General features: G+C 49.1%; 1 long non-coding RNA gene across 1 annotated transcript in view; it reads right to left on the bottom strand.

Annotated features, from left to right (window-relative positions):
* Positions 1-605: 605 nt before the first annotated feature.
* Positions 606-11015, bottom strand: part of LOC112543956 (uncharacterized) — a 30019-nt gene continuing 19609 nt past the window's right edge. The window contains exons 2-4 of the long non-coding RNA XR_003087249.2: positions 6122-6217; positions 5869-6029; positions 606-767 (exon numbers count right to left, since the gene is read on the bottom strand). This is a non-coding gene — a long non-coding RNA (uncharacterized LOC112543956). The remainder of the gene's footprint in view (positions 768-5868; positions 6030-6121; positions 6218-11015) is intronic.

The raw sequence follows: 11015 nt of genomic DNA, 5'->3' as shown, positions 1-11015 counted from the left end.
GTAGGAATTGTTTACAGCAAAGTGAGGGTCCACGTCTGCATACATATTTATTAGATACGTTTTCTATAGACACTGCCCAGGTGTAGACTTATTGAACACACACAGGGTGTCAAGATATTTTCTGGTTTCTAATTAGAGAGGCAGGCGCTATGTAAATTCTAGAACGACGTTGCTGGACACATTGCGCTGGGACATAGTCTAATCTTCTAAACGGCTCAGCAGCTACCCACAGCCAAAACACAACCTCTTGGACAATGGTTTTCACACCCTTTGCCCCCGGCCTGTTCAAAGAGTTTGTGGGGCCCAAAGCAGCACGCTGTGGTTGGCTGAGCCGCACGGCCAGGCGGCTCCCACTCAGGGCAGCGAGTGAGCAGCTGGGTGAGTGGGAGCCGGGCAGTGCGGGGACCTGAATGCATGGGACCCAAGGCAACCGCCTTGCTCGCCTTGCCCAAAAGCCGGGTCTGCTTCATCCCAAATGACACCTGCTTGAGCCCCAGTGCTATCCAACAGTTTCTCTTATGGTATTTTGTTTCTTCAGTACCAATCTTCACCAGACTCCAGATAGGCAGAGGCGAGAGCTTGACGTGTTCTACAAATAACCTAATTTTTGTCTAACTCACAGTAAAAAGGTTCGTTGGGAGGGGAGATTCTGGCTGGGGCTCATTTTGCCCAGTACGGTTTCCTCTCCTGCCAAGCTAAGGTATTACCTTATCAAACCGCTGTTTTGTATTCAGTGTTGGAGATGCAGAGGCCCACCGGCGACATTCCTGTGGAGAAGAAGGCTTCTCTTAGTTGAATTCTAGCTGAAGAAAGAATCTCCCGCTTTCTCCGACTCACCGTCTTTCCTAAACAGCCCTTGTCCCGGAGAGCTAAATTGACTCTGATGGAACGCTCCATCCCGCCTACATGGGAGTGGAGAAGACCCTCATAGCGGCAGCACCTTCTCTAGGGAAATCCCCAACTGGACTGTGCTGACAGTACAAATTAACTATTCATTAAACCGAAATGCTTGTCTAGCAGTTCAGAGAATCGGGCTAATAAGGCCACATCCCACCCGCGCCTTGGTGAGTCCGAAAAGAAAGAATTTCAAGCAAGAATGGCCTTGAAATTTGGGACACTCCAGGACAAGAGGCCACCACAGGGGGCATGAGGCGATAGGCTGGGGAATCCTAGTGCTACTGGACTGACACCGTTTTCTTAGTCCACCTTTGACCTCCACTGGCTCCCCCCTTTTCTATCGCAGGAATTAATACCGGTCCTTTTTCCCCACTTGGCCCCCCCTCTCACCTCCGCTCTTTAGGCAGTCAGGACAGAACTGGTCCTAGCCACTTGCTGGTGGGAAACGCTCACTAATACAGGGACACTTGCATTTGTTCCCTTTCAGCACATCCGGAGCCTCACAGCTAAGGAGAAACACCCAGCAGGCAGAACTGGCAAGGTCGGGGAGCCTGTTAAGTTGTTCCTCTTCCCAAATACGCTGGAAATGCCAGTTTTTCTCTAGCTACATCCGCAGCATCTTTAGTGTCTCTCTCACATTGTAGCGGGTCCGAACATGGGGCCCAGCTGGGAAATACCCCCCCAGCTCTGCTTCTTAACCAGCAGCATACCCTGAAGCTATCGCTTCTGCATGTCAGTGGGAGGCCGTCCCGTTCCAAATGCCACGCACTAAGGCAGAGAGATGAATGGTCTCTCCAGCATGTTGGGGGCAGAAGCGGGGGTGTGGGCACAATCAAATAATGAAGGTCTGAGTGCCATGGTAAGTCAAATGGTCTGACCATTTCCCCTATCAGTCTGCTTCCACCTTCCTTGCCTTTCATTATCTCCCTCCAGAGCTCTCCCCTCTCCAAGGGCTGGAGCAGACACAAGTCCTGCGCGCAGTGAAACGCTGAGAGAGCGGTTAGCAGGCCAGAGGTGCGTGGCAGCAGGTCTATCGTGCCATGATGAGGCAGAAGTACAATCTGGGCACAGAGATGTGTCGCTCTTCCCACTGGACCCTGGAGGACCTGCTCCCCGGGCGCATGAGGAGGAGCATAGCCAGCAGCTCCAGAGAAGTGATTGTTCCCCTTTATTCGGCACTAATGAGGCTACATCTGCAGTGCTGCAGCCAGTTCTGGGACCCCAACTACAGAAGGGATGTGGGCGCATTGGAGAGGGTCCAGTGGAGGGTGACCAAAATGATGAGGGGGCTGGAGCACATGGCCTACGAGGAGAGGCTGAAGGATTTGCGTCTGTTTAGTCTGCAGAAGAGAAGGGGGGGGGGGATTTGATAGCAGCCTTCAACTTCCTGAAGGGAGCTTCCAAAGAGGATGGAGAGAGGCTGTTCTCAGCAGTGGTGGATGGCAGAACAAGGAGCAATGGTCGCACATTGCAGTGGGGGAGCTCTAGATTGGACATTAGGAAAAACTATTTCCCTAGGAGGGTGGGGAAGCACTGGGATGGGTTCTAGGGAGGGGGTGGAATCTCCATCCCTAGAGGTTTTCAAGTTCCAGCTTGACAAAGCCCTGGCTGGGCTTATTTAGTTGGGGTTGGTCCTGCTTTGGGCAGGGGGCTGGACTCGATGATGCCTGAGATCTCTTCCAGCCCTGGGATTCTATGATCCTGGCACTTCTCATCCTAGAGCCCAGAAACTCAAAACGTCTGTTCTCTAAGTGGAGCCAGTCCCCTCAAAACATGCTGCCTCACTTGCTCCCTTCAGTCCTTCCACAGGCACACAAAGCCTGGCCCTGAAATCCCTCCACGGGTCTTTCCAACATCACGTTTCTGCGGAGCTACATAGCCACGTATGGATGCCAACAGGAAGCGTCGGGTTTTAAGAACAGGCCGAGCATAGGTGATAATCTTCCAAATGGTTATATCCAAGAATTCCAAGGAGCTTTCTTCCTAACAACAGCAGTATGTTTTGAGGAATCACAGCTCCTTAAAGATGCCGTCCGTCCGTCTACCTCAACCCTCACGTGATTTTATTCCTGTCTTTACAACCAAAACTATACGTGCCCAGGCAACATTCAGTTCTGCAAGATGATTACGCAAGCTAAGTAAAGGCACAAGGCTAAAGGACCGCTGTTGAACCTGATAACAAGGTCAGTAGCCAAGTACAGAACCAGATAGGGTCGGGGGATTTTTTAAAAAATGCGCTTCACTCTTCATTCTTGTGCATTGCCCATTAAGCAAATGGATTTATCTGTCAAGCTGATCAGACCTCTCTCCAAATCTGATTGCCAAGTTTTCTTAGCAGAAAGCTCTGGTGTAGGCCACCAGCCTTAACTGAGCTGTTGTTCAGATGTAAGACAGCAATTCCTTTTTCATCCCACAGGCCACGGGGCCGGGGGGGGTGAGGGGGAGGGAATCACGACCTAGCAGAGCAGAGGCAAAAAGAGGCACTGCCCCTGTAGTGTGGTATTTCCGAGCTGAATTCTGCTTGGCCCAGCTCTGAAGAGGTCAGGCACTTGCCTCCGATTTTCTAAAGCATGACTTTGTGCCGCCTTTCCCTGCACTCCCAAGCTAGAGAACAAAAGAGATGATCTGAAATTGCATTAGCTGTATGAAAATATTTTTGCCATTCTGCCTTATTAATCTGCATCACACACAAGCACCCTCTGCTGTCTGGATGAAGATAGATCCTCTATCAAACTTCTCAGGGCTGCTCTTTGGCAGCAGAAACCCAGCCAGCATTTATTAATTATGAGCATAAGCATCTCCTTTCATGGATATTTTCAAGGGCCTCCTTGTTAGTAATAAGAATAATAAAAGCGAGAGTGTTTTTAAAGCTCATTTGTTCTACAGCGTATTGATTACAGAAGACTCAGCACAGTCGGTGCGACTGCAAGTATTACACATGCCGCCCCCTGCGCTGTGCTCATTTAGCGGCTGTAATTTGGCCTGATTAGTTCCCCAAGGGCATTTAATTTTTAGATAAACTTTCAAATTAAAGTTTTCTGAACAAATGCAGACTCGCAAACCTGACAAAAAGGAAGTGCCAGCCTTCTCCGATGGCCACCTTCAAACTGAATGTGCATAAAAGGGAATACATCTGTGATAATGTTTTAATGGTTGTTTATATAGAGCTGCAAATTCATTTCACCTGTGGAACTCTCTGAGGCATGATATTGTTGGGGAAAGCAGGCATTTATATTAATCTGTGTAGCAACTAAATTTGCACCTGCACCAACTAGTCTCAAGGAATAAAATGATCACCCAATGGGACTAGAAAGGCAAGTTTCATCTGACTCTTGCTGCTGTTTGTATCAGGCCTTGTCTATGCTCAAAAGTTTTACTCTTTTATCTTTGCCAGCATAACTGACAGAAGCAACCCGCTCACACTCCTGCAGAGTAGACACAGTAATACCAGTTAAAAGGTGCTTATACCAGCATGGCTTATTCCTGTTAAATAAAGTGAAATAAGTTATCCTAGGATAAAGTCTCTATACCAGTATAATTGTGTCAGTTCTAAGGCTTTTACCAGCATATGTATGCCTGTTAAAAAAAAAAAATCTCATCTCTTCTCAACTGTTAGGCAGTAAAACTTTTTTACATTTAGACCAGAAACCCACAAAACGGCTTGAAAACATATGAGAAACCAGTTAGGACTTGGTAAAAACACATCCGAGAAAGCAGCGATTTACATGACACCAGCCTCATACTGAGGGAGGAGATCACTCGGGCAAATGGCATAGGCTATAAAACCTTTCACATCCATTGTAAATCACTGGTTAAAATCCAGACTAGCTGACTACTGAGTTTGGACCTTCCTGGGAGGCGCTGGATGATTAAAGTGCATGGAAATATGCAGAGGAGAATGCTCACCATTTCCTCCACTCTTTGCCAGCCTTTGCTTTAACTCCATTGGCCTCGGTGTGTCCTGGAGGTACTTGGCACCTTCCATGACCGGTCCTGAATGCTGACCTACTCCCGCTCAGATTTGGACTTGGAGTCAGTGGGGCTTTTGGACAAAGTGCTCAGGGCCAGGGCGGATAGCCCAGCAGTGAGCTCCGGCAGCATTAGAGTGGCCAATGTGAGAGGAGGAGCCCTCCCTGCAGTTGGCATCCATCACACGGCTTCTAAACCACGGAGCTCGTCAGCAAGATTCATAAAAACCTTTATTGCTTCCGCTCCAGCTCCATGGACTTGGCTCTGGCGCAGGCGAGACTAGAAACCCTGCAGACTGAAGCCCGTTGATTCTCTACAGAACAGCAAGCTTCCCCCACGCTGCCCATGGCTTTAGGATAGCACCCAACGCCACCATTCATAGTGACGTCCATCTGGGTAATGAACATCAGGGAGTGGCCCCTGAGATGCATTCCCCTGGATTTTCGTCTAAACAGCCAAATACCATAGTGATAGCATGCAAGATTATTTCTGTGTTCAAACATATATTAACATACAACAAGATTTACCGGGAGGTTGCTGGGGTCCTTCAGGGCAGGGAAATGGCGGTGTGGGGGGTGAAGGCATCAAGGCAGGGGCTTGGAGATGTGGGGGCTCAGGACAAGGGGCTGGGGATGTGGAAGGGTGTAGGGGGTGGGGGCTCAGGATAGGGATTTTCAAGGTCTGGGAGGCATGGGGGGGTACAGGGCCCAGGGAAAGGGGTGCAGGCAGCTGGCTGCTGCTCCCCTAGGCCAGTCCGGGGAGGCGGGGTCCCATCTGCACTGCCTGGCTGACAGCTGCTCCCCAAGGCTAGGGCACTTGCTGCCCTCCTGTGGTCATTCAGGAATATAATTGTCCCTGCTATCACAGTCCTCCCTTTCCATTTGATGCAAAACAATCACAGTCCATACACATCCCATTGTCTTGGCACAACCACACCTTGACCTCGGTTTAAGCTACGATAAGAGGAAGCTGCCTACCAAATTTGGTGGCCCTCCTTCTTACCATTTTGGAGGCGTTCTTGCACTCAGACAGATGGACGGAGAGATGCACAACACTCTCAAGTATAATAGATGAAGAAATTCTAGCAGTCATTAAATCTAAAGACCACGTGGTACGTGCTTTCAGGTGGTCTGTGTTTTTTGGCTACAAGGTAATGTCAAGGCCTGTAAATAGAGAGATGATTGTAATAAGTTAGCCATCTGCAAAGGGCACTAATACTTGACCCCATTTTAAAATCAGCATAAAAGTGATTTACCTCTAGTGCAGCTAATGGAAATTAGCTACAGATAAGGATCCAACAGGATGAAGGCTAGTGCCCAACACTTGAATCGACTTCTTGCTAATGTCTTGTCTGCAGAGGGAACAAAAAAAAAAAGTTTCTTTTCAGTGTCTATGAAAAATCTCCTTGAAGCCATTTTTCTCTCTGCTCCCTTGAAAGGCAAGCACTTATTCAAGGCTTTACAAAGAAAAACCCTTTGCACAAAGGGCCCGGGGTTTGTTTTCTTTTATGGTAACAGCAGCTGTACCACTCAGACACTGCTATTTGCCTGGGAACCCACAGATGCTTTGTCTTGCTGTCACCCGAGCATGCCCATGAAAATGGCTGGCCTCGTTAAGTCTTTTTCAGTTAAAAAAAAAAGTTTACCAGCATACGCATCTTTTTTTTGAAGAGCTAGTTCCAGCCTCAAAAAACATGCAGGGGCTCTTCCTTCATATTTCCCCCCACAACACCTTGATTATCATCTTCTGTATGTTACAGAATGACATACATGTTTATGGCATTGGACACTATTCTACTTACCTGGCATGGAGAAATTTAAGACTAAATCCAAAGGGACCAGCGCTTTCCTGCTAGATGTGGGGGGGAGAGGGCGGGAGGATGCAAAAGGACATTAGGTTTTAATCTGCTGAGTGAGCGGATAAAGATAAACATGAACGCAGTGTTGCCCAATTGTATTTGGCCACGGAACCCTTTTAAACTCAAAAGAATGTTGTGGACCCCCCTAATAACAGTCTAAAATATGGAGCTGAAAAAGTAGACCACAAAGAAGTAAGGATAATAAAGAAATGCTCAACAAGGGCATGAGATCAACATTTAGTTTAATTGCACAGATTTAAAAATAAAAATCACATTATTAATTTTTTTTTTAAATCATAAAATGTTATTGTAATGGAATTTTCTCGCAGAACCCTTATTTTCACTTTGTGAACCCCCCGGGGTTTCATTTGGGAAACACTGCATTAATGGAATGTTTTACTGGACAATCTGCTTATGCAAAGAAGAATGAAAGAAAGACAGTCCCAGAGTATATCTATTGATCACTTTGGCCCAGTATAGCCATGTCCTGGAGTCTCAGAGCCCCCAAATCAGCACACGCAGATAGCGAGGTCCATACCATCTCTGAAGTACGGCCTATCTCTAACTCAGCGCAAATAGACCTGGTGTCCTAATTTGGTGTTTTGTGGTTTGCCATGCCAACCCAAAAGGATGTCCCTTCCTTTTGCCCATCTTCGGTAGGAAGCTCACAGTCACCATCTGACCCCATCCAGATCACCCACATTGCTAGTCTGGCTAATTGCCAATCAGTTCATTGTAAATTAGGCTATTTGCCAGGCTTGACAAATCCGCTTGTGCACTCATCCATGGGGAAATGGCAGCTTTCCCGGGCAAGTGCCCTCCACTGCCACAGACTTTCTGATTTCATTTTTTTTAAAGTACTATTCTAGCCTATTTGCTTGCAAAGGTGAGGTTACCTACCAAATATGAACAGAGAGGAAGCCATTACAGGCCTCTTTGATTTCACCATCATATAAGACCCCAAGTCTGCAGGCAGCTCACATGCCATGGCGGCTGCTGAGCACCTTAGCAGGTTGCCTCAGAACGAAGAAAGGACCAGCGCATTTGCACAGCGAGATCAGAAGCCACCCGCATTTCCTCCCAACCTTCAATAGTTATAAGACACTCAGCCCGGCCACCTTGCACCATTGAAGTGCGAGCCTGTGTTTTTACTTAACATCCTGGCTCCTGGAGTCATGTGATTGTTAGAATTATCTGTTTTAATTTTTAAAAAGTGCATTGTTAGCGCTCATGCCTGCAAATGCACATGCACAATTGTCCAAATACCTAATTCTAGGCAAATAAATACTCCTCTTACATCAATGGTGGGCAACCTGTTGTCTGATGGAAACATCTGGCCCATCAAGTTTCTATGTGTGGCCTTCTGGGTTCCAGCCATTTTCCCACATTTTCCTACTGGTACAGGTTGAACCTCTCTGGTCCGGCAACAACCGTGGTCTGGCATGATTTTAGTGAGCCGATGTCCACTTCTCATGGGTGTGGCCAAGTTTCCCGCGATCCCATAAAGTTTGTTAACAGTCACCAGTCCTGGCTCTCAGTGTTCTGTGCTGTTATTTAGCTCTACTCACCCCTAAATGTTTTCTAAGGCAGCAGTTCCCAAACTTTTCTACATGGGGACCCATTTTTGACAATTCAGGAAGACTTGGTGACCCAAGGCAATTCAAAAATGGGGGGAGGAGGGAGAGCAGAGCCACTTGGGGAGACACCTGGCAACCCTTTTGAAATGTAATGGTGATCCATATTTGGGTCCCGACCCATAGGTTGGAAAACCCTGTTCTAAGGGCTAAGAAAGCAGTGGAAGTGTTGGTAATACTGCTACGTGTTGAATCTCTCTAGACCAGCACCCTTGGGACCTGACCAGTACCGAACTTGAGGTTAAGTCCATCAATGGCTATTAGCCAGGATGGGTAGGAATGGTGTCCCTAGCCTCTGTTTGTCTGGAAATGGGTGGCAGGAGAGGGATCACATAAGGATTAGCTGTCATGTCCCCTTCCTCTGGGGCCTCTGTCGACAGACAGGATTCTGGGCTAGATGGACTGTTGGTCTGATCCAGTATGACCGTTCTTATGTTCTTTTGCTCTAACTTGAGAATTTGCTGAACCACGGGAGGTCAACAGTGTCTAGCAGCATCACCAACACTTTCACTGCTTCCTGGGCGCTTAGAAGACAATAGGGGATAAATTAGAGCTAAATAACAGCACTGAAATCATGCCGGACCACGAATGTTGCCAGACCAGAGAGGTTCAACCACTAGACAATATTGACCTCTCCTGGTTCAGCAAATTCTTTGGTTCGCCACTGGTCAGATCCCAACGTGCCAAACTGGACAGGTTCAACCTGTAGTACTAAAGCGCCACGCACATAAAGCAAGGGCATGGAGAAGTGAGTTGCGTGTTGATTGCATGCAACATTGATGGAAAGAGCCGTACGATCCATTTGCATCCAAAGCGCTGAGGCATTTCAGGCAGCAAATTCTAGCTACGCAAGTCGAGTTAACAAAACTACCCTCCCCTGGGAGCCCTGCTTGGTTACAAGAATCTTGTGGCCCACTGAGATGAAGGAGGGCCACTCATGTGGTCACTCACTGGCCTAGGTTGCCCATTACTGCCTTAGGGTACGTCTACACTACAGCGCTAATTCGAACTAACGCGTCTAGAACTAAATACTAGTTCGAATTAGCGTTTTGCTAATTCGAACTAGCATGTCCACATTAAGTGGACCCTGAACCGGGCTTAAGGATGGCCGGAAGCAGTGCCAGCAGGGCATCAGAGGAGGACTTAGAGCGTGGAGATGCTGTCTCAGGCTAGCCGAGGGCTGCGCTTAAAGGGACCCGACCCCCACCCCGGACAGACAGTTCTCAGGGGTGCCCCGCTTGCAAAGCAGTCGCAGGCTGCCATCTGGGGAGAGGGGGCAATTGGGGGGCTGCAGGAGAGCTTCCACCCCCAGAAGCCTGCAGAGCCAGCCCAGTCTTCCTCATCGGGGGCTCATACCCCATTCCTCCCTCACCTCCTTCCACTTACCCTTCCCTAGCCCCTTTTCTTGATGTACAAAATAAAGGACAATTGTGTTCAAAAATGGAATCTGTCTTTATTGAACAAAACTGGGGGAGACTGGGAAAAGGAGGTGGGAGAGGGGAAGAGAGAGGCTGGGAGAGGGGAGGGCAACTACAATGATCAGGGGTTGGGAACAGGTCCCATATGAAGAGAGGCTAAAGAGACTGGGACTTTTCAGCTTAGAAAAGAGGAGACGGAGGGGGGACAGGATAGAGGTCTCTAAAAGCAGGAGTTGGGTGGAGCGGGTGCATACAGAAAAGTTCTTCATTAGTTCCCATAATAGAAGGACTAGAGGACGCCAAAGGAAAGGAATGGGTAGCAGGCTTCAAACTAGTAACAGAAAGTTCTTCTTCACAAAGCAAAGAGTCAACCTGTGGAACTCCTTGCTGCAGGAGGCTGTGAAGGCTAGAACTAGAACAGAGTTTAAAGGGACGTGAGATCAAGTCATGGAGGTTGGGTCCATGGAGTGCTATTAGCCAGGGGGTAGGAGTGGTGTCCCTGCCCAAGGTTTGTGGAAGGCTGGAGAGGGATGGCACGAGACAAATGGCTTGGTCACTGTCTTCGGTCCATCCCCTCCAAGGTCCCTAGGGTTGGCTGCTGTCGGCAGACAGGCTACTGGGCTAGATGGACCTTTGGTCTGACCCAGGACGGCCATTGTAAGCTCAGGGCTCAGGGTCGGGGGGTCTCAGTGGACCCCCTTGATTTTCATGCACACCTGCTCCTGGGCGGCTAGGCTGGCAGCTCTCCTGCCCTAGACGGCCACTTTCCTGTGCCTAGTGCAGAGATCGAGGACGAGGTCCACGATGTCTGCACTAGCCCAGGCGGGTGCCCACCTCTTGCAGTCCCAGGCAAGCTCCCGGGAGCCGCCAGCCTGGTCCCGGGAAGAGGGGGAGGGCTGGGGGGCATCGGGTGGCTGGCTCGAGCCGTGCCAGGTGCAGGGTCTGCTGGCTGGGTGCTGGCAGGCTTGCACCTGGCACGGGCACCGTAGCCAGCCCGTGCCCCTTTAAGGGGTCCGGGGCCGGGAGGGGGGCAATAGAGTTTCCCTGGTGTTGGCCAGCGTGGCCACCAGGGAAACCTGGGGAGCGCTAGCCTCCCACTAGTTCGAATTAAGGGGCTACACAGCCCTTACTTCGAACTAGGTAGTTCGAACTAGGCTTAATCCTCGTAAAATGAGGTTTTCCTAGTTCGAACTAAGTGCTCCGCTAGTTCAAATTAAGTTTGAGCTAGCGGAGCGCTAG

This window comes from Pelodiscus sinensis, chromosome 21 (assembly GCF_049634645.1).
Source record: "Pelodiscus sinensis isolate JC-2024 chromosome 21, ASM4963464v1, whole genome shotgun sequence".
Taxonomy (NCBI): domain Eukaryota; kingdom Metazoa; phylum Chordata; order Testudines; family Trionychidae; genus Pelodiscus; species Pelodiscus sinensis.
This window is presented reverse-complemented; position numbering and strand designations above follow the sequence as displayed.